Source organism: Dermacentor andersoni, chromosome 2, assembly GCF_023375885.2.
Source record: "Dermacentor andersoni chromosome 2, qqDerAnde1_hic_scaffold, whole genome shotgun sequence".
In the NCBI taxonomy this organism is placed as follows: Eukaryota; Metazoa; Arthropoda; class Arachnida; order Ixodida; family Ixodidae; genus Dermacentor; species Dermacentor andersoni.
Genome location: NC_092815.1, coordinates 154,739,043 through 154,763,622, shown reverse-complemented (window position 1 = coordinate 154,763,622; position 24,580 = coordinate 154,739,043). Strand labels below are relative to the sequence as shown.

General features: G+C 45.8%; 1 long non-coding RNA gene across 2 annotated transcripts; it reads right to left on the bottom strand.

Moving 5' to 3' along the window:
- Nucleotides 1-12,364: 12,364 nt before the first annotated feature.
- LOC126540567 (uncharacterized) lies at nt 12,365-24,151 on the bottom strand. 2 transcript variants are annotated; one of them, XR_008614549.1, is made up of 3 exons: nt 23,801-24,151; nt 18,107-18,214; nt 12,365-14,409 (listed from the first exon to the last, which is right to left on the bottom strand). It is a non-coding gene; the product is annotated as an uncharacterized lncRNA (long non-coding RNA). The 2 variants fall into 2 exon arrangements; XR_008614548.1 differs by having other exon boundaries at nt 23,806-24,151.
- Nucleotides 24,152-24,580: the final 429 nt, after the last annotated feature.

The window sequence follows — 24,580 nt, the reverse complement described above, 5'->3', positions numbered from 1 at the left end:
GAATAGAACTGGCAGAACTTTCCAAGTTCATCAACAAGAGCAAGACAACTGACATAAGGAAGTATAATATGGATAGAATTGAACATACTCTCAGGAACGGAGCAAGCCTAAAAGCAGTGTAGAAGAAACTAGGAATTGGCAAGGATCAGATGTATGCGTTAAGAGACAAAGCCGGCAATATCATTACCAATATGGATGAGGTAGTTCAAGTGGCTGAGGAGTTCTATAGAGATTTATACAGTACCAGTGGCACCCATGACGATAATGGAAGAAATAATAGTCTAGAGGAACTTGAAATCCCACATGTAACGCCGGAAGAAATAAAGAAAGCCTTGGGAGCTATGCAAAGTGGGAAGGCATCTGGGGAGGATCAGGTAACAGCAGATTTGTTGAAGGATGGTGGGCAGATTGTTCTAGAGAAACTGGCGACCCTGTATACGCAATGCCTCATGACGTCGAGCGCACCGGAATCTTGGAAGAACGCTAACATAATCCTAATCCATAAGAAAGGGGACGCCAAAGACTTGAAAAATTATAGACCGATCAGCTTACTGTCCGTTGCCTACAAGATATTTACTAAGGTAATCGCAAATAGAATCAGGAACACCTTAGACTTCTGTCAACCAACGGACCAGGCAGGATTCTGTAAAGGCAACTCAAGAATAGACCATATTCACGCTATCAATTAGGTGAGAGAGAAATGTGCAGAATATAACCAACCCTTATATATAGCCTTCATTGATTACGAAAAAGCGTTTGATTCAGTCGAAACCTCAGCAGTCATGGAGGCATTGCGGAATCAGGGTGTAGATGAGCAGTATGTAAAAATACTGAAAGATATCTATAGCGGTCCACAGCCACCGTAATCCCCCATAAAGAAAGCTACGAAATCCCAATAAAGACAGGCGTCAGGCAGGGAGATACGATCTCTCCAATGTTATTCACAGCGTGTTTACAGGAGGTATGCAGAGACCTGGATTGGGAAGAATTGGGGATAAGAGTTAATGGAGAATACCTTAGTAACTTGCGATTCGCTGATGATATTGCCTTGCTTAGTAACTAAGGGGAACACTTGCAATGCATACTCAGTGACCTGGAGAGGCAAAGCAGGAGAGTTGGTCTAAAAATTAATCTGCAGAAAACTAAAGTAATGTTTAAGAGTCTTGGAAGAGAACAGCAGTTTACGATAGGTAGCGAGGCACTGGAAGTGGTAAGGGAATACATCTACTTAGGGCAAGTAGTGACCGCGGAACCGGATCATGAGACGGAAATAATCAAAAGAATAAGAATGGGGTGGGGTGCGTCTGGCAGGCATTCTCAGATCATGAACAGCAGGTTGCCATTATCCCTTAAGAGAAAAGTGTCTAACAGCTGTGTCTTACCAGTACTCACGTACGGGACAGAAACCTGGAGGCTTACGAAAAGGGTTCTACTTAAATTGAGGATGATTGAACCAGCTATGGAAAGAAGAATGATGGGTGGAACGTTAAAGAATAAGAAACGAGCAGATTGGGTGAGGGTACAAGCGCGAGTTAATGACATCTTAGTTGAAATCAAGAAAAAGAAATGGGCATGGGCAGTGCATGTAATTAGGAGGGAAGATAACCGATGGTCATTAAGGGTTACGGACTGGATTCCAAGGGAAAGGAAGCGTAGCAGGGGGCGGCAGGAAGTTACGTGGGCGGATGAGATTAAGAAGTTTGCAGGGACGACATGGCCACAATTAGTACGTTACCGGGGTAGTTGGAGAAGTGTGGGAGAGGCCTTTGCCCTGCAGTGGGCGTAGCCAGGCTGATGATGATGATGATGATGATGATGATGATGATGATGATGATGATGATGATGATGATGATGAGAGGTAAGCCGACATAAGCACCTTTATGAGGGCGTGCCTTCCAGGGACATTCAATTACACAGAGTAAGGCGTTTGTCAGTTGAGAATTTTCTCGGTAATTCTTTAGGTGCGAGCGTGCGGCAGTGCACTCACCTTGACGGGAGGGCGAGAAAGGGTGTCTTCCACCAAGCGAGGCTAAATGAGATAGTTTCGGTTCAAGTTGTTTTATGTTATCTCTATCGGTTCCTTACATGAGTGGCATCACATCTGCACGGTTGAAAAATAATGAGGAAAAATTGCAGCTGTACGAAAAACACACGCGCCCTTACTGCGCTTACAAGCTCCGGTCAGGCCCACACCGACTCTCGATACGTATAGTACCCTACGGGCCACTGTGCAAAAAAAAAAAGCCAAATACTTAATGCACCCTGAAGGAGTTTGAGAGACTGCTTCTTAAGGAAAAACTACACGACTATCTGGAAGTGTAGATCGATCGCCTCCAGACGGGTGGAGGGAAATCAGCCAGTGCGGCAGTCATTCCAGCTCTTTAGAGCATCGAAGCAACGAGCGACACAACAGCTGTCATCTACTGGGGACGTTTCTTAACGTCATGCGCACAGAGCCACGAAAATGTTCGGTCATGTGCGATTCCTGCGCGGCTTTCAGCCGCATGCGGGGGAAAGAAGAACAGCGGTGTACACGTCTTGCGTGACATAGGCGGTAAGCTCACCCCACTCGTGTTCAGGGGACCGATTTTCATGGATCCCCTGACGCCGAAAACAATTTCATCGGCAAGAATCTGCGGAAAACTTGCAGCACGCGCCTGCCATCCATCATCCACCTGCCTGCTGATAAGCCTACATATGATTAGTCTTTTAATGTTACACAACGCACCACAACCCGCAAATAGCGTGCAGAGAGCCGCTGGCCAGAACATTTCAGGGAAGCATTGCACAGGGTTGATACGGTTGCGTGTTCGGCGTGTTGGCATGTACAAAACAGCACATGCAACTCCTGAACCTCGCCTACTCGAGCATATGCAAGAACTGTTTGGATGTGGAGATCCTCGAAAAGTTCGTACTGCGGCGCCGCGCATTCTCGTCTTAGCGGAAGGAAGTGAGCGAAAGGGCTGCCCACCGACAACTGAACGCCTCACGTGTGCGGTTACCGGGCATTCGCGAGCTGCGAGAGCTCTACAAACGAAATGTATACTATGTGTCCCAAATAACGTTAATCAAGCAGTTCAACGAAAAAAAAACATATACCTATTCAAGAACACGGTGCTAGATACAATTATAAGACCGACGACGTTTGGCTGCTGCAGTGGTCTGACGACCGAATACCGAAGATCTAAAATTCTTACTTTGAAGTTCGTTTTCCGAATCCTTTTTCTCGTTGAAGAGCTTGGCCAACGTCAGCACGGACACCTTATGCAGTGATGAAACGAGCATACATGCAGCAAGCATGTCAATTTGTTTGAAATATGAAATCACCTCAGCCGTGCGACTTTCTGAGTACTAGCATACTGCGTTAAAAGTGCAGTCTGTTCACACGTGGCAATATTTAGACGACTGTGATACCGCGAATACGGAGTCACATCCACTTTTTCATATTTTGTGGAGTTCTTTCATAAGCGCGGCAAAATCGGTTCCGCATTCGGCCAGGAACATAATTCACTGGAAACGCACTTTTCCTAACGCACTTCTCAGTTTTCCTTTTGGAAGTATTTCTCTAACTTTCTTTATGCATACCCCACGCAAATTGGATTAATATTAGCTCATTATACAACTACTAAGATGTGAAAAAATGTTTGCGCTTAGAATGCCAATTTACATGGCTTTATTCGTGGCATAATAAAGCGCAGCCTAAAGTGGCTAACTTTAGCTGGGACGTATTTGTAGTTCGCTCTGTTCTTTTGAGCTTTTGTGTGCGACATACAGTTTGTTAATTTATTAATCCTTGTTGTTACTTTTATTACCCCCTCCCCTTCTCCATCTCCTGAAGCCCGCCGTTAGAAAGTAAGGTGTGCTTCTCGACCATTACAGCCCGGGAAGCAAAAATTTGCTTCACTTCCTCCATTACACCATGAATATAATGAAACAGCAAGTTAGCGCCACTACTATTACTAAGCCAAGGTCGTTGTGATCACGTCCCTCTATGCTTTTTCGCATTCGACATGAGGGAAACCCAATCCTCAGGCGCCGCCTCTCTAAGCACACAGGTGTCCTAACCTTCTGCTTCTCTGCACGGTCACCTGTTAGCGACATGGTGCGCAGTTTAACCATGTAATGGCTAAATGGATGGCGTCTGTTTCTTGATACTGTCCGACCCACATGCCAGAGTCCCGTCATCTGAATACCGCAATCAACCGCTCTTCAAGCGCCAGCGCTCAATCGCAGCAATATAGCCTAAAGCTACGATGCTGCAAATGTTCTATCTAAGGTAATCTATGTTATAACTATTAGGATATTTCAAAGGAACCTGTCCTTTACTGGCAATACATATCAAGCAATTGTGAGGAGAAGAAATTCAGATTACCAGTAACCTTGTAAACGGCAAATCCACGGGGTGGCTGATGGTGCAAGGAGCCTAAGTGCTTCGCGATGGCGGAGAAGCGCTTCAGGTGGCCGCCTCCAGCCAATGTTTCTGTAAGGCAATGAGTATGCGTGTCAGTGGGTTTTCGTGTGGCTCATTAAGGGTTGTCATGGGCGAGAAGCATGCCAAATTTATGCGACACTAAAGGTGGTCGCTTGTCTCATGGCGGAAAGCATTACCCTTAAGGTCGCAAAAAAATTGACTGTCTTGGCTTGTCTCAAAGCTAAATACGTTACCTTTAAGGCGGTAAAAAGTTGACTGTGCACGACCACGAGCTAAAGCTACGGCTGGAACGACAGAAGCTGCAGTTGAAAGATCATAATTCTGACCATCAGCTGAGTACAATAATTTCTCACACGAAAGTTAAGCAGGTTTAGGTATATCACACAGTTTTCGCGCTCTCAGCCGTCCCTATCATCACGTTTACTTGCGATGAAAATTGGCAGAAAATAAAAAGTTGCTTTGTACATATTGATAAGTGCATATTGCGCGTTTCTTGTGGACGGTGCACGCAGGCGCCCCGACGAAGACAACGAACACTCTCTGGCTCTCGAGCTCTCAGCTGAACTTGCCAGCGCTGCAGTTATCCTTTGTAAATATACTTTTGTCTGTAAATATACTAAATTGTCTCTGTGTGAGGTTTTACATATTATATGGCGACTTTAAGGCCTTTTACGCGCAAGCGTAATTGGCCACCTAGTGAAATCGGCAAATGCTTGTTGGAAGCCGCGAAGGAGGAAACCGCCTGGATGTGAAGAGCATCGCGCGCCGGTGAAAGTACACAGTAGCGCGATGAGCGCGGGGCAAGTTAAAGCCTCCTATAGGAGAGTCTTGGTAACGGTGAAATAAAACGGTATGCAGAAACAACACCAAGCGTGGCGGAGGAGGAAGGTAGGTGGAGGCACGCTGAGTTGACCTAGGTTGACTCCTCTGGCAGTTAATACGGTTTTTGTGAGCGCTCTCGAGGTACCCGGTTCCTGCCGTGATCGAGTGGCCGAGTGCCGAGCGAGAAGGATGGAGCACCAACGCAAACGGCTGCAGGCTGACCGCGAGTCGACGCACCCCGAAGTCGTCGCGAACCATCGGGCTCAATCTGAGCAAGTGCGGCAATAATTGGGAGACTTCGCATGCCCAGGATACTTCCGAGGAACGTGCTAGGAGCTTTCGACAATGCGGGTGTGCTAGGCAAGAGGCTGTACGTAGCTTAGAAAGTGTTCAACATCGTCAAGCCCGTTTGGAAGCCCAGCGCAGTGTCTGGCGCGACGAGCGGAAGCGCAGCACCCGGCTTCACGCGGGCGCCACAAGAACAGGGATTTCAGCAATAACCTGTTTGGGTACACATGTAGGGTGTGTGATCGTCTCTGGCATCTGCGAGATATCCTTATCGCGTACGAAGCGTAGGCTCTCGTCCTGCAGCAAGTTTCCTGAAGGAGACGTAACAGCCTTGAATGTTTGCAGCACCTGTCAAAGCGCGCTCTGGAAACGTCAGGTCCAGGTCTCTCTCCACTTCCAACGTGTACGTGCGTCCGCCCAAGCGCAACTTGGCTGTCGAACGGCGGATATCCCACCGGGTGGCGTTTATGCAAATTCGGCGGCTTCTCGACAATGGCAGGCAATACCAACTGTGGTGAACGTGCCCGTGGAAACTGATACTGCCGTGAGGAAGCGCGGCAGCAGCAGCGAGCTAAATGACATTCGTGCTGTATGTCGCTTCGACGCAAACTCATCTGCGAGAACACAGCGCCATGCAGCTATGAGCCGTCGGCGGCGTCGGTAAATGTACACTCTGCCGATCGCTTTCACGACAGCGCGAGCGCGGCCGCAGAATTCGCAGTTGCAGGTGGAGTACAACGCCGCCCCTCCCCCCTCTCTCCACTCCTCGAGGCACCATGCACGCGATGGATGACGGCGCGCTGCCTCCCCGCTTTCCGATTTTTAGCACTCTAGATTGAGCCGCGATCGTCGGCTCACCGTCGAACGCTTTCACGCGCGCCACAGAGAACGCTCACACATGCAGCATACGACACTCGGAGACGTTGTTAACGGCCTCGGCCTTTACACAGAACATCGAGGCGACGACGACGGTAGAAATACGCATGTAGTGTTCATATGATTGCTATCGTAATTACCTAGGAACAGCACCGATATGCTTGCTCGTAATCCGCGGTCACGAAGTGAAACGTTAGAAATTTTTCTAGTGGCAATTGACTGGGATAATTATTCATTTTCACTACATCATAACACACGCAGAGACGCTCTCGGTGGCTGCGTCAAGAACTATCCTTGTCATATCTATTTGAGTTGCCGCACGTATGACACGCGAACGATGTATGCTAGCAAAAACAAACTAGAAAGATAAGCTTGCTTATCATGTTCCTGCACTGTGCAAATAATTTGACTGCTCACAACTGTGCAAGTGCACATCGACGTCAAAACGCCGCACTACTGCAAACGCTTGGAAATTGTGACATTGCATAAACGCCCGATGGTGCACCCATTAGGCCGTCAACGCATACCTGAAGATGCGGAACAAATACTGCTGAAAATATCCCGCATGCAAGCTAGCGCTTTGAGACCCTTGTCGCGTCAGCCTCGCCTCGCATCTCAACAATTTACACATAAATTATGACGGCGGAGAAGTCATATATATAGGTGGCCATGAATGTATAAGTTGCGGGGCGCATTCATGGCTGAAATTCGCTGCGCGTCTCCCATCGTACTGTGACGCAAGGGAACATTACAACAAGGTCGAGCGACTCACGTGCTGTGACTGAACACCGCTTTGACGCTGGGTAAAACTTCCACTTGCTCTTGAAAGTCCAACTACATGGTAAAAACGTTAACGCCCTTAAGGGTCTTTTCTTGTCGCACTGGTAGCCCAATGACCGCTATGGCCTTACGGAAATATATAAATAACGACAATGGTGCTTGAACTAGACGTACGATGACGAAGGACGTAGTTGAAAACTATGATCCTTATGACAGCCTTGGGCGAACAAATATGAGACAAGAGAGTTTCATATTTATCCATGTGAAATTCTCTCGCAGGATGTTTCGGTGTTCCCAAGGCTGTCAAAATGATTAGATGGTTCTCAGCTAAGTTGTTTGTCATCGCACGTCCAGTTAGAGCTCCGCTTTCGTCCTCTATATATTTTTGTAAGGCCTTGACGGTTAGGGTGTGACCAGTGCGATAATAAAACACCATTAAGGGTGCAGATGGCTGTGCAACATGCAACGCATCTGCCGTCTCAATGCGTTGGCCTTGCTAGCTCACTGATTTTCAGATCGCGTGAGATATGCATACTTCTAAGATTACCCGATGCGAGTATCCTTTCTTCACTCGTATCTTCACTCGTTTCTCGAATATCGTTTCTTCACTCAGAGTGACAAACGTCATGTATCAAAAGCCATAACAGTTCGTTAGCTAATTACCCAAAATTAGCCAATAATCTTCATTTTATCGTTTATACTGCTGCTCTAAAAAGACAGTATTCGAGGATCACGCCGCCAGACGCGAGAGCTACTCTCATCATCGGAAAAGCACTGCTGGTTGCATTGCTCACTGCTTTCTATCACAAGACCACACAAACACCACGCGGCAGCAAGTAGTGCTTCAGAAATATGTGCCAATATGACAAATGATACATCAAAGACAGTCAAGTCGTATATGCGAGTTCTCACACCCATAGAAAGGACATGCTTAACGACTCGTAACTACTGAAGGTGGATGAAGTTTGATGGGAAAGAAGTTGGTTACAGCAATCCCAGGAAAAAGGGGGAAATTTTCTTCCACCTCAATATTTTCGGATAAGCCCGTAATGGGCTCCCTTTGTATTTTCATGCTCCGATTTCCGTTGATGACAATTTTTCCCTTGCTAGAATTGGCATCTACCTTGCGCGCTTCCACAGAGCGAATTTGCCAGGTATCCAGCGTAAAGTACAAGTCTAACGGTACATTTGACAGCATATCTCCTTTTCTGTTTACATAAAATTTCACCCACAGTACCTGTCGCCGATGAAACTCTGGTGAACGACGGCTGCTTCTGATCCACGACCTTGCATCTCAGGTATAGGGAAAAAACGGCGAGACAGCCGAGAGCAGTAAAGGATCGGGTCCGCCATGAGCCAAGTCGCGGCGTCGCCTTGGTGGAGCTTGCCAACGAGAACCACGAAAGCCAGCACACCACCGTTGACGGTGCCTGCTGGCAAGATGGTCGAGGCCTGGGAAGACGGTCTCGGGAAAGCCACGTTGCCTCTGCTGTCGTCCATAACGAGAAAGCGCCGTCCGAACGACTGCGCGTGGAAACGTGATTTGAGCTCATGCCCTGCTCGAGCCCCTCTTGTTCGAGCACGTTCGCGTGGCAACGCGCTGGATGATGATGATGAAGACTATATTATGGCTCATACTCAAACTTGGGCGTCGCCTACGGTTTCGGCCCAAGGAGCTCCCCGCGTGCGATCTCCAACGGCTTAAACCCCCTGAGGACCTCAATAAAGTTCTTGACTGACTGACTGACCCAAACTGGGGGATTGGCCAAGAATGGCTTGTTGAGACGTTTACTTACTCTTTGGAAGCATTATGTAACCGATTAAAACAAGAAAGGAAGCATACTAAAGCAAACAAAAATTGAAACATCAGAAATTTATTTGTTTAGTGCATTTTATGCATGCCGCAAACGTCATCAACCAGGTCCCTGTGGCTGAAATCTATATTTGATGTGCCGAAAGATAGCATTCTTTCTGATGATAAGATTAACCCTAATTCGCCAAGCGGAATTTCTAGAAGTCGTTTCCTTAACAATTTGTATCGGTGGCATAACAAAAATTTGTGTGGCTCTGTAATTGCAAGCACCAGAAACCAGCGAAGCTTGAGTAAGGCCAGTGAAGCAGTGCCAAACTGCACACGAGACAGACGAGCGCCCGCAACGCGTCCCTACGGCGCCCGCCAAGGCGTCTACTGCGGCGTGCGCGATTCGCGTAGCCAAGGCCGTACTAGACGCCGCAGTTGTCTTCACTCTGTACGGAGCGGCGGGCGAGGACGACATCGAAGCACCCTAGCAGCGACCAGCGCGCGAGGCAGGGGGGTTAGGCGAGGAGGGGATGCTCCCTCGCCTGACCCCCCTGCCTCGCGCACCACTGGAGAGGGCATGCATCCGGGCCGCATGCATCAGGGCCGCCTATAAAGCGAGATATAAGAAGGAACAAGAAGCATGTACTTGCTGCGGTAAAGCTGGGGAAACTATTGGAGCATGTTTTATTAGAATGTGAAGACATCTACCCAGCGTACGGTTTAGGTGACACTGGCCTCCTTGAAGCCCTTGGGTTCAGCGGGAGCAGTAGAAAAGTACACATGCCCGCAATAGGCATTAGTAAGAGGCGATAGGAGGATTGGTGGACGAAAAGTAGGGAAACGACAAAAAACGGAGACGTACAAAAGCACAGTTAGCAATAGGAGATCAGAAAATTTGGGTGTGGGAGTTCAGTGTTTATTTTTTTTATTGCTTAACTTAGGTAGGATATTAGGCAGTATAATAGCAAGAGCTTGGTGGCGCAACCGACCGCCCCGTTCCCAAGGGGACGCTCATAACATCCATCCATCCATCCTTCCTGGCTTCGCGTGCGCCCCGCTCGTTCTCCCCCGTTTGGCTGCATCCACCCGTGCCGCGTCGGTATGCTGCGCGATCCTATCCAGTCTGATCACCACTTATGGTGATCAGACTGGGAACCTGGTGTTCGCTACTTCTGATTGTCTTGACAGACACCCCTGGATCTTCCACGGAAATTTTAGGGGATAAAATGCTGTCATGTAACTATAGATTCAGTTATTATAGGTTCAGATATAGATACACTTTTGGCCAGTACAAAGAGCTGAGGCGATTGATGCATTTAGACCGGGTCTTTCGTGGTTCTTGTACCACCTGCATTTTAGCCAATCTACGGTTCAGGGTAAGTGTCGTTTACTAGGATCATCATCATCATAATAAAGCAATGTATACCTAAAATACCGCGATGAGAATGCGAATGCCGAAAGCCCAGATTGCCTTAGCGATTCACTCTGGGCGAGATCTCAAAATGAGTAGTAAATTTAATTGCATCTTGCGAAGTAATAGACACCGAATATATTAATGGACATTTATCGCAAAAAGTCATCAAAATGCCCAATAGTGCAATGATGCTTAACGTAGGGGTAACACGACTATGCAATTGAGGATAATGCACAGTCAACGCTGTATTTTACCGTTGAAGTAGGTAACATTAGCAGCGCAGTTTCTTTCGTATAATTTAATGTGCGATAAAGAACAGTGTACACTAGAGTCTATATGAGCGTCTTCTGTGTTTCAATTTTTACTGTAAACTTAAGAAACGACCTTGTATAATCTTGTATATTATCGCAGTATTTGTAAATAAGAATAATAGTCTTATAAAGAACAACGAAGATCGATATAGTTATTTCTTTCCTTTATTCGGGATAATTTTATGGCGCCGCTGAAAAGCGTCGGCTCACCTTGGTGGAGCATATGATTCAAATCTCATTGTGGTAAACTTTTTCTGAGCGTTACGGCACTATTTATTCTCCTTGTTCAACTTCCGCGCTACTTGTTCTTTTATACTTTGCTTCCCCAGAACGCCTGACTCAAAGCACTCCTCCCAAGGGGTGCGAAGCCTAGCCCAAAGGGTGCGTTCTCTAGCCCAGAAAGAGGGGGTGGGGGCATTAGGAATAGAGGCCGCTTTAGCTATCGCAGAGCAATGAATAATGAAGCGTGGTTACGTCGTTAGTGTGACCCCACCGAGATGCCGCCTCCTCCCCCCCCCCCTTTCCTTCGTATACAATGAACAGCAAAACTCTTCGCACCTATCATACAATGGAATAAAAAAGGGCCCCCTCAATTCAGCAGTGCAGTGAGTGCTTAATATAAGTTATCACAACAATGTTTTCGTATTGCCAATGAAACAGCATATTAACAAGGCAAGTATACTTGCGCCTGATGTGCAGTGCGGAGACCAGGCAAGAAAGTATAATTGCGGAAGTCAGTGCTCCATGTTGGGTAAACAGAGGCATGAGTTTTTTTTTTTTTTTTTTTTTCAGAGGCAATCGACGACAGCACTACAAGAAATGAGCTAATGTCACTGTCTCATTACAGAAGTGAGAGAGAGGGCCTGCGTCGCACCAGCCCTATGCAAGTAAAATTTTTTAATGTGGAATGCGGCATCGCAATCTCGTAAGTGAACATCTAGGAACTCCGAATTAGATAAGACGGCTTGTTTTGTAGATGTTTGATAAAGGCAATATTTTCTGTATCTTGATTAGGCGACGTACGCGAATACGGCAAAACGGAAATTACAGGGCCATTCAGGGAAGGTTAGGCAAGAGAGTCTACCAATTTGTTGAAATATGAACCACAGTGACCTGGTACACAAATTGATTTTAAATGCTCGTTTTCTCAGCAATGATATTCCAATACCATTCTCCAGCCTGTTCTCCCAGTAAGTTCTGTATAAATATAGCGAATCCCAAAATATTGGAAGTCGACACATTTTATGGCAACTTGCGCGGCGCTAGCATGATGGCCAATAATTCGTCTCGAAAAATGGGTGCAAGATCAAGCAACACTAAAGTGCTCCCAAGATGCGGCCAGTTTGTGCCAACCCCTATCTGGTCGTATATAGAAGCACCTGTTACAATAATCTTTTTGCCTGTGCATAAACCTCACATTAGCATTCTTCGCTCTGAATGCATCATGCATCGCCTTCCTTCTTGTGACATCACGGCATTGAGGTCCGCTCGCGTCTGCCAATTTAACATTCACACCTTAACACAGCTTGTGGGCTGTGCAACCCAGACAGAGATTAAAGCTGTGACCTCCCGTGCGCAAGCAAATATTACCACGAAATGTCCCGTTGAATAGGACAGTAAGTATAACCAAACGCATCACATTCTCTCGTATATCATTTATTAACACATATACTAAATGGTAGTCTCAATAATTTGCAACAAATCACGTTGAATGGTGCTCTTTCTTTTCAATTCCACTGTAATTCAAAGTGGCGATATCTGCTTCCATATAAAAATATCAGGATGATACCACAAACCACTTCAGGCTTGTATCCTGACGGCCTCGCCCTTCTCGAAAAAAAAAGGAAACAGTCACATTTCCTCATTACACGAAGTTTTGCACCGACTGTAAGTTGAGTTGCGCGCAAGTGCTTGTATAGTTCTCGGGTACACAACAACAGTCCTTCACAGAAAAGTCACAGTTCTTGTCCACAAACAAGTCCCAAAACCTGAGTTTGCAAGAAATTCGCATGGATTCAACTAAGACGAGGCCAGTTCGTTTGATTGACATATAATGAACCGACACCAAGGTTGTTTGTTAGACATAGTCTCACTTTTGTTAATATTTGCGTGGAAGATCACTATCAGTTGTCCCTGCAACCAAACCTTCGAGATCTTCTTGCAATGAATATAACACAGAAATACAAGAAACAATAACAATAATGACGCTTACATTGAACTGCACAAATCGCATGAAATATACATGGGCATTTACCCTACAATTGAGAGCAAACGTGAACGATCTTTTTAAGAGAGAGCAGGCAACACATCAGCCTCGAGCCTCGTACGAACTGGCTGCGGTTCACAATGGCGGCACTTGAACATGTTAAATCTATAGCAATCTTCTTTTGAGACTTCATCTGGCTTTTGTTGATGGCTGTTTGGAGGGTCGCTAGGTGAAATAACATGCTGGCAAACGTTCCTGAACTTTTAGGCAAACCTGCCAGAACTCTAACGCTAATCTTCCGGAACTCTCCCAAATAATAAATTATAAGGCAGAAATTCAAACGATAAATATTAGCTAAAATATTAACGCATCAATCCATAGATACCTATCTGACGAAATCAATATGCACACTTAAATACGCTACATTCCCAAATAAGCGCGAACGACAGTGGCTACTGATAAATCTACGGCAATGTCTAGCTTTTGATGATGATTGTTTGGAAGGTCGCCAGCTCAAAATAAAATGTTGGCAAACCTTCCGGAACTATTAAGAATGCCTAGCGGAACTCTTTCAGAGGAATAAATTGTGACGCAGCAATTTTAAACGACAAATATTAACGATTAACGCAATAATCGAGAGGTGTATACCAGCCGAAACGAATATGCACGCCTAAATGCTCTACATTGTGAAATAGGCGTGAATAATAGTCACTACTGATAAATCTACAGCAATGTTATGCTTTTCTGGATGGTTGTTTGGAAGGTCGCTTGATGGAATAAGATGTTGGCAAACCTTCCGGAACTCTTAGGAAAGCCTACCGGAACTCTTTTCGCGATCCTTCCGGAACTCTTCAAAACGTATAAACTATAACGCAGAAGTTTAAGCGATAAAAAATAACGAAGACAATAACGCCTAAATCGAGAAATATATACCAGCCGAAAAGGATAGATACACATAAATGCGCTAAAATCGGAAATTCGCGCAAGGATAGCTGCTATAGGAAACAAACGCAAAAAGCACGCAAATATATACCGCCACCACAGCAAGGAGAGCTAGAACTGCGCCCGCCTTTTCGAAGCTATAAACACGTGGGATCGCGGCACGGTGGGGACTCGTCGTTCAGGAATCCAACATCCTGAAGCCCTGCAGGTGTAATAATTAGCCGTAGCTAGCGGCACGCCTTGGCGGTAGGCCCCTGCTTCGCCGTCATCCGCAAGCCCTGTGGATACTAAATTTTGTGCGCTCTCCACTGTGGATTCCATGGCCCACGACCGGCTGGCCTCGTGCTTGGACCTTGACTTTGTGGCTTCTCTGTGCGGCCATGTGGAGAACCGATGACATCCCACGCATGCACGAACAGTGCTATAGAAAAGCCGTTGGCTGAGTCAGCTCCTCTAGGCAGATGGCATCTCCCCATGTCACGCAGGTGGGCCAAGGCGTGATGTGGTGCCCGGCTGCAGTCTCGTGGTGATCGTTAACTGCGAAACAAAGGCAGTGTCTCGAGTCCCCTGGGGACTACTTTGCTACACAGACGGTGTCATTTCAAAGCATTCGCAATGAACTACTTGGACAACGTCAGAAGACCGCGAGCTCTTCGCAGTATGTCGTACGCTTCCGGTAAAGGACGGTGCTTTTGAAAGCTATCTATGAAATACATTTCTTTAAGCCTGCACTGATGAGGACAGAGTCGGCAGAAAACCGACCTGATCAAAAATTTTATCACAATAAAATGAGAGCAACAAAACTAATTGATCGGAGTTATTTTCGGAATAAAGTGTAGATTGCCGAGCGCTTCAAAAAGCAAAGAAGGAATGTCACCGCTACGTAAAGTCCAGAGACGCTATCAAATGTCGCTTTACTGAAATTTGAGCACGTAGTGGTGCCTATTAACCGCCAAGAAATGATTCTTCTACCATTCTCATCAAGAACATGTCAGCAACGTAATCAGCAGTGTGGAATGCCTGTAGTGTTTTCGGTAATTTGTTTATTGCGGGTGGGGTGCGCGGGGTGCCATAGGGTGGGAAGAAAATAAAACATGCTTCCCCTTTCGTTCAGACTGTGTTGTTCAAAAATGTATCCTTCATAACCAGTCGATCATACGCTGGGCTCGGAAAATTTGCGACCACGCAGAGGTAGCATACGAGCACCCTCATAACGGCGCGCCTTACCGGGGAAGTCCGCGCCTTCACTTACGCGGAGTGAGACGATAGGTATGTGAAAATTTTGTCGGTAAGTCTTTACGTCTGAGGGTGAAGAAGTGCACACATATTTAGGCAAGTGCGAGAAAGGATGTCTTCGACCAACTGAGGCTAGATGAAAAAGTTGCGATTCAAGCTCTTTTGTCTTACCTCTATTGCTTTCTTCTTACATAAGTGGTATCACATAGGCACGGTTGAAGAACAGCGAGGACAAACTGCGGCTGTACGAAAAACATACGCACGCCTACTGCGCTTGCGACCTCGGGTCAGGCCCACATCAATTCTCGATGCGCATACACCACTCCACAAAACACCCAAAAGCTCAATGCACGCTGAAAAAAGAACAATTTCATCGGCAGCGAGTCTGCAGAAAGTTTGTGGCAGGTGCCCGCCATCCATCATCCGCCTTTCTGCTGAAAAGCGACGACATGCTGTTCGCCTTATAATCTCACACAATGCACCCCAACCCGCGAATAGCGTGCAGAGAGGCGCTGGCCAGAGCATATCAGGGAAGCATGGTACAGTGTTGATGCGGTTGCATGTCGGGTTTGTTTGCATCGACTAAAGAGGATATGCAACTCCTGAACCTCGCTTACTCGAACACATGCAAGGACTGCTTGGACGCGGAGGCCCTCGAACAGTTCGTACTGCGGGATCTCTAGAAAAAAACATGTATACAGTATGCCCCAAATAACGTTAGCCAAGCTGTACAACTAAAAAAAATGATTTCGAAAACACGGTGCAAGATGCAATTATTAGACTGACAAAGTTTGGCTATCATTGTTGACATTGTAAACAGCTGGAGTGGGACCCATGTACTTTACAAGGCAAACATGGGGGTGCATCGACACAGTAACACTATTTAGATACTGAAAACTACATATTTGATACACCAGCACAAATGCTGGGGTTACAAAAGATACTCTTGGCTCTGAAAAACGACAACGCAATCACGACAATAAAAAAAGTGCTCAAGGGAATCAAAGAGCACAAGGCACACACAAAATGAAATGAAACCGGGGATCACTTCGTTATAAAATGAGTTCGAAGTTCCTTGCATGAAAAAAGCATTGACGCGTTGATATCGATTTAAAATGTATGGCAGATTATGTTGTAATGACTGCAGCCTATAATTAATACAAACCACGGGACGTACCATGTATCACTATTTCCCGTATTGGCAGAAATGAGTCTTGGTGTCAAGGAGGTGGTATCCGATAGAAAATTTTGCAAAGCAGCACTTGAGATGTAAAATGAATTGAGAAGGTGAGAAACATAGCGATGTTCCATTTCAACAACTTTATGGCTTAAGAAAGCTGGCTGCGTTGTCTCTCAAAAACCCGTGCTATTATTGTACCGAATCATTTTCTTTTGTAAAGAAATGATACTCATAATATTCGTCTAAGCTGCAGTCGCTCACACATAGCATAACGATCCACAGGGGCGATATAGGAGAACCTGACAAGTTTTGTTGCTGGCCTTTCTACTAAGCAAGTCGACGGACTGTTTTATTCTCTTCAGTCTAAAAAAGTCCAAGTTCGGCCTCCAAATTTACAAATTTGTAGAAAATGTTCCACGGGGATGTTGAATTTTCCAGGAAACCTGTTATTTCCGCAGTATTTAGCTTCTCGTCTATTGCGTTTTTTTTTTCCGCGTCATAAACAACTTCGACGACGCATAGAAAATCGCCACGCTAGCACGCGCTGCCGCTTCGGAATAGCATTGGTTGTATTTGTGCTATGCATTAATCCTCTGCGCTGTCGCTGAGGAAGTGACAGGGTGCCTACGTACGCGTCTGCTTCTAGGTTACGCTGCCAAATGAAACAGGCGTGGATGTTAATGTAGTGATAACCACAATGAAGGAGCTGAAATTGTCTTCGCCGAGCGACTTTCTCACTATCAGTATGCTGCCTTAAATATACCATCCTTTCGCACATGGTAATATTTTGACCATTATTATGGCGGCTCGCGAGTACGGTGAAGTGCAGTTTCTTTTTTTTTCATTTACAATGGACTTGTTTCATGACCATGGAAGAAAATGGCTGTGCATTGGGTACAAAGATAAATACTTCGGAATTGAATGTTTCCTAAAATAGACCTTCATTTTATTTTTGCCTCTTTTTCTCTAACGTATTTATAAATATCAAGTCTGTTCAAGTAGATTAATTTTTACTAAATATTCAGTTAACACAACTGAACAAAAACCGTATTTTTTCCATGAAGTGCCTAGTCGCATGATTTTATTAGCGTCATCTTATAGCGCACACGAATATCTTAAAACCTTCGCTAACTTTAGTTAAGACCCCTGCATAGGTTGCAGTATTTTAAAGTTTGTCTGTGCTGCGCACGATCTGTACTATTATCAGTCGCCGTCGCTTACTTTCATTAACTCCTCCGCCTTCCACCCCATCCGCTTCTCCGCCTCCTGCAGGCGTTCGTTAAGGACTTAGTTGTTCTTCTAGACCCCTACAGCCAGGTAAGATGAAACTTCTTTTCCGTTTCTCAGCTACACCGTTATTATAACAGACAAACTAGTTAGCACCACTATTACTACTACGCCAAGGTGGTCCTAAGTGCGTAACTCTATGCTTCGCATTAGATATGGCAGCAGCCAAATCCTCATGTGCCTATTCTCCATCCACAAAGGTGTCCTCACCTATTTCCTCATATCAGACAAGTTCCCTATACGCTCAACTGTCGGCTACATGGTTTGGCCTGCTGCAATACAATGGCCAATTGGCAAGATTTTGATTTTTTATACTGCCTGAAAGCCGCGCCTGATTCCCACTGTGTGAGCTTCGCAATGCTTGGTGCTTCAAGCTCACCGTGACCTTTCACGCACCTATAGCTAAATGTCTGGACGCTGCACATAATCTACGTAGGGTAATCTATATGTTCGAATTATTAGTAGGTTTCAAAGGGGCCAGTTTCTTACTGGAAATCTCTATGAGCAAACATGAGAAGAGGTGTAGCCCACCAGTAAACAAGTTTACGACGTATCTACGGAGCGGCTGGTGGTGCAACAGGCCTGGCAGCTTCAGGATGACGGCGAAGCCCTTGACGCGGCCGCCTCCAGCCAATAGTACTGTAAGGAATTAAAGGTGGGGGTGAGTGGCTTCTCGTGTGGCTTTCAAAGAGGTGCTATGGGTGAGAAAAATGCCTAAGTGCTCCTAAGAGAGCTGGAGCGTACGACTGAAAAGCTTACCCTTCAGGCCATAAAGAATTGCACATGATAGCAAGCTAAAGGTTCTATTTGGGGTGAAAGAATCCGTAGTTTTAAAGATGATAATACTGACCACCTGGTCAGTACAAGTATTTCTCACGTCTTTGTTCAGGACTGAGTGACCGCCAGTGACACAGGGCAGAAAACAGCTACCACGTCAGCGATATCCACAGTGGACTTTCTATTCTCTTAATCATTCCCTCCCCATTACTCCTCCTCCAGTGTAGCGTAGCCAATCAGGCTTAGTCCTGGTTAACCTCCCTGCATTTTATTTATACTGTTTAGTGAGTTAATACTGAGTTAATGACATCTTAGTTGAAATCAAGAAAAAGAAATGGGCATGGACAGGACATGTAATGAGGAGGGTAGATAAGCGATGGTCATTAAGGGTTACGAAATGGATTCCAAGAGAAGGGAAGCGTAGCAAGGGGGCGGCAGAAAGTTAAGTGGGTGGATCAGATTAAAAAGTTTGCAGGTACAACATGGCCACAATTAGCACCTGACCGGGGTAGTTGGAGAAGTATGGGAGAGGCCTTTGCACTGCAGTGGTCGTAACCAGGATGACGATGATGATGATGATGAAGAAGAAGAAGAAGAAGGAGAAGATGATGATGATGATTGTCTCTCTCTCACGTGGATGTGAAATAGCCATAGGCCTTGAACTTTAGTTTCCGTTTTGTCACTCACCGCCCCCCCCCCTCTAAAATATCAGAGCATATTTTCTTTATCAACGGTTATTCCTGACTTAGAGTAAAGGTGCAGGCCATGAGGCGAACAAAGCACTGTTCTCCATCGGGTGCTACAATCGCGTGCAAGAATTACCTTGCGACACGACGTCGTATTCAATAACATAGTTAAGGGGTTGGCAATAATATCCACACAGCTTAAGTTATTTCTTTCTTATTGTCCACTATAAGGTCTTTTAAATGATAATTGACGTTTTTATGGCCTTTTTCTCTCCCATTTCTTTGTAAGCTTTTCGCCTGTTGTTTCAAAACATACATGTGAAGAGAAGAAGCAAGAGGAGCACGCATAAAAGGAAAAAGACTGAAATTCCCGGTTGGGTTACCTGCTACGGGACAACTGCCACTCATGTACTCGTCCGTGAAGGCATTCCGAAGCGAGCATCAATGATTAAGCGTAATTTTGACAATGCATCAGTGGAAATACGAACAGCAGTGGATGAAGCCGGGGTGCATTGGCAACAAATAGAAATTATTGCAAAGTTAAGCTCCTCTTTCCGTTAGTAGCTGTTCATCATAGTTCCAATACATTGGCACAACTAAGATAAATCATTGACAATCTCGTCAGAGAAAGTTTGTTGGCGTGAAGAAAAGCTTTTGAGCAGTCAATGAAGTTAGCATCACGGGACACAAATGTGTGAGGCAAAATATTGTAGCGGTATTTTTCATACCTACGTGCGGTGTGCAAACAATGCCAGCCACACCACCGATCGCTTTCGCCCACCGCACCATGGAAAAAGCATGACGATTGACATTATGAGGCACCTTTCTGTTGCAATAGCAAAACGCAGCAATCTTCGGATCGGGAATAGAAAACAAGACGCGCCCTGGGAAGCATGTAGAAGAATTGTGATAAAGCTCGACACCGATTAGTAAAAGTGTAACACTTCCACAGCGCACCTTCACCGTATTGCGATAGCCAGCAGGCCCCTATCTCAAGGGAACACGGTTTGCGCATGTGTGTTCGTGCTTCTGATAATGGAAGCCGTCGAACGTGTGCAGATACGATAGAGTTTCCTGCAAAGATTACTTGAAATATATGCGGCTCTAGTGTGCACATCAGCAGCAAGTAAGGCGGTTTAGCCAGCGTGGCAATGTTGAAAGTACGTAGATTTATCTTAAATTCGTTCTTGCTTTACATGACTTTGTTACTTTACTATGTTTAACACAATATTGCATTATAAATGTAGCAATTAGCACCGATTATGCTGATCTTTCCATCGCGCAAAGAGTTGTTGCTTTCGTCCGTTTATAAAAAAAATGTGGCTAGCCATTTGGGAAGATAAACCTATTAAAGATAAGTACAAAAAATCGAAGCCAGAATGACAATTATAGCAAATCCATGAACTACACCCATCGTTCTCATGGTAACTAAAGAATACTAGTACCAGATGTGTCGCAGTGTCAGTAAACACTCTGTGATAGACACCACCTGCCTTTCTTTTTTTTTTTTCGCCCTGCACGATTGGTTAGCAGCGGCTGCAGAGCAAGCAGTGGCCAGCTGTGGTGTAGCATTGAGCCAGAAAATGCCACCCATATAGAGTCAGAGTGCCTCACACACTGTAGCGCATGGTTGCAGGCTTCGATGCATTGATAGAAAAAACTTATAGAACACCTCAAAACTAAAGAGGTCGGTAGACATTCATGCAACACACGTGCGATAAATTTATCTTATTCCAAAAGTAAATTCATTCGTTCATAAACAAACTGATAATGTCAGCCTGCGTATATGACCATATGTAGTGCGTAACTGAAAGTACGGGAATAGGGCATAGCTGCTGGGCAACTAATTATGCGTCTACTGTATGCTGACGTGACACCAAATAGTTTAAGCAAGCTTTAAGTTTAGTTTTGCCTGAACCGGCCCAATGCACTCAGACCGGTGTATCCTAACAATTTGCCCACAGCCGTTCAGCGGAAATGTTAGAAGGAAGGATAATTTGAGCGCGCATGGAGCTCAGACAGGTAGGGGAGCGTAGAAAAAGGGTCTCTGGTAGAACGCCATGCACGTTGCGCTACGAATCTAATTAGGAGGAGCGTCAGGGTGCTTTTACTTGTTTCCTGGTCGTTTCACAGCAAACTGGCAGTGCCTCGCTGGCGCCACTACTAGACACGGTTGTTAAATAAGCGAACTCAAGTAACTAACCTGTCCGCGTATAACCTGAGGGGTGCTGAACCAACGCTCTGCTAAACCTCACTAGTACCGTGCTTTGTTTCATGCACCCTCCTGCGTAAGGGCCACATGAGCAATTAAAATTGTAACAGTTAAGACCTCTTTTTATGCTCTGAGTGACGAGTTAGCTGTTGGAGCTAGTAACAAAAATGTTTATCTTACTTTTTTTATATTTGCAAACTGACCGCAATAACTATTCATTTGCACTCTAGGACACCATGTACCATGTAGGAAACCATGTAGCCACATCGCGTACATCGCTCGCTATGGCTATCTAATTTGGCGCACTTGTGACGTGCGAGTATCTGGTTGATCTATGTTAGTGTAACCATCTTAAAGAGAAGCCTGCCTAGCCTCTCCCTGCACTGTGGGGATAATCTTACTGCTGTCCGCTGCGCAGCTGTACACCGACGTAAAAATGCCGCGCTACAACAACCTCTTGGAAATTGCGCTACGGCATAAACGCCCGATGGTCTATCTATTAGGCCAAGGACACATGCCTGAAAGAAAGAAAAGTGACGTTTCACTTCGTGAACGCGGCTTGCGAAAAGCGCATGGATGCCGCGAACATGCACAGCCAAGGAGGCGTTGGCACAGCGAGCACTGCAGCGTCGAAGCAAAAACTGAAAAGGCGGTCGCTGCATTGATCTCGACGGTGCAACGCCTGGTGGGGCACAGGGAACGCGCCATAGTTACACATTGTAACATTCGCGGTGCTGGTCGCCTTCTCCGTTGCAATCTACAGATCAGATTGCCCCGCTTGCCACAATATCTTCTTTCCTTTTGCCCCTCCCTGATTGGCTGCTTAGCGCTCAAAAAGCGCGTCGCCGACTGAATAAACGTGATTGTCTTCCTGGCGCTGCGTTGGTCGTCTGTTCCCTGGGCCGGTCGTCCTGCCGCCCTCGGCGTCTAGCCATCGAATACGTAACAACATGTAAAGAAGAGAGGTCGCGAACACGCACAGCGCGCACCGCGGCGTCTGAGCAAAACGCTATGCGCAAAGTCGAGCTTTCTGGCAGAAGCGCGGTCTGCTACGTCGGCCGATCTTTTGTTATAGTCAATTTGTAAAGACTTAACATAAACATTTGCTGTCGACGTTTTCTTTCATGATGGTTGTTTGTGGGCTGTCATTCTCAATATACCGAGGACTGACTTTGTAAAGAATTTAAGACAAAGAATGAGTAACTTCAGTGAAAGAAAGAACAAGTTTATTGCCGTATAGAATACTTCGCGGCCTCAGAGAAACACCGCCGATTTGAAGCGCTGGCCAGTCACGTTTGCGCCTGAAACGCGAAATGAACACTTCTACGAATTTCTATCTTGCAAGCTTGCGCTTTGAGACGCTTGGCGCATTAGGTCCTGTCCGTATAGCCTCAACTTGTAAAAAGTGACCGCGGAGAAGTCCTAGCTGTCCATCGAGATATGAGCTGTGGGACGCGTTCATGAATTAAATTCATGGCGCTTCTCCTTTCGTAATCTGGTACTAGGCCGCTTACAACACAGTTTTAGTGCTGAGTGAAAGTTGTTCTTGAAAGACCACCTAGGCGGCTGCAGCACGCGTTCACTGAAATTTGCAGCGCGTCTCTCGTCTTGAGATATTTTGTTTTCCGAGCTCACCGATACCAGACGGCATGGGATATGGATATTCCTAAGCTTACCCGATGCGAATATGTTTCCTTCACCCTTTCTTCATTCAGAGTGACATCTATAATGTGATTAAAGAACCATCCGAATTCGTTAGCTGGTTACCAGGAATTAGCCAAGAATATTTATTTATTTTGCTAAAATTAATTTTGGGCGATTTCAGTGGCAAAACGGTGGTCTGATTATTAGGCATGCCATATAGGGCGACTCCAGGTTAAGATTTCAACTTGTTGGCGCCTGTAAGCTCCTTGGTTAATTACTAAAGATGATCTATTTGTTTTTTAATTTAGTGGTTTAAATAGCCACGCTGCAACGGCAGTACTACAGGATGGCGCACCACAAGGTGAAAACTGCTCAAATGATTGGAAATGTGCTTCTGGTTGCATCACTGGCTGCTCTTTACCACCAAAGTAACACAGTCTGCTGGCTGAATTTCTAGCTTGAGACGGTGAAACACGACCTGACAACAATCCTTCGAAGATATATGCCAAGATAACAAATGGTACATCACAGACAGTGAGTCCGTAGAAGCGAGCCCTCACACCCATCGGAAGGACTGTCCGTTTTTAATGACACATAGTCTCTTTAATGACTCCTAACAAGTCGAGGTAAAGGAAGATTCACAGAAAAAAAATATTTAGGTACAGGAATCACCGGATCAGGAGGAAATTTTCTTCAATTGCAAAGTTTTGCAATAAACCAGTAAGGGCTTCGTTTTTATTTTCGTGCTGTAATTTCTGCTGGTGACAAATTTCTCTTGCACAAATTGCCCTGCCCTTCGCGGGCTTCTACACATCTGATCTGCCAGGTCTCCAGCTTATACTACAAGTTTAACTGTATAGTTCAGAGTACACATCCGCTCTTTTTCGAATATGAAATTTGACTCACAGTACCTGTCACCGATGCAGTAGCAATAAACAAGCGACTTTTCCAGCCGCGGACGAAGTGCTGCAGGGCCTGCATTGCCTGGTGTAGAGAGAAACATCGAAAAAGCCGGCTGCAGTAACGGAACGGGGCTGACCTCATCCATGTCCCGGCCTGACCCTGGTGCAGTTTGCCACAGAGAACCACGGAAGCCAGCACCGTACCGTTGAGGCTGGCTGCTGCGAAGACGATCGTGGTCAGCCACGGCAATCTCGGGGCAGTGACGTTGCCTCCGCAGTTCTCTCGGTGCGCCGTCCAGACAACGAAAAAGCTCCGGCCGAACGACTGCGCGTGTAAGCGTGATTTCAGCTCATGCACTGCTCGAGCCCCTCGCGTTCGAGCGCCACGTAGCAACGCGCTGGAACGCGCTGGAACGCAGCTCAATTGAAGGCTCAATTGCGCGTGCAGCGTTTTCGAGAAAACATTAATGCGAAAAGAGCAAACGTTCATTAAGCCTTCGATACTCCCTATAGACGCGATCTCAAAGTTCAGCCGTAAATTTATTGCATTTTGTAAAGTAAGAATGGCACATTGTATTAATAGAAACATATCGAAAACAGTAATACTAACATACACTAGCTCAATAATGCCTAGCCTACTGGGAGCAGGAATATGTAATTGAGCATAATTTAAACGTAATTCTGTATTTACCCGTTTAAATGGGTCATGCTCTCGGCGCAATTGTTACGCAAGCCAGAAATGATCGAGCATGTACTTTTGGATTGTTGGGAAGCATTTTTCTTC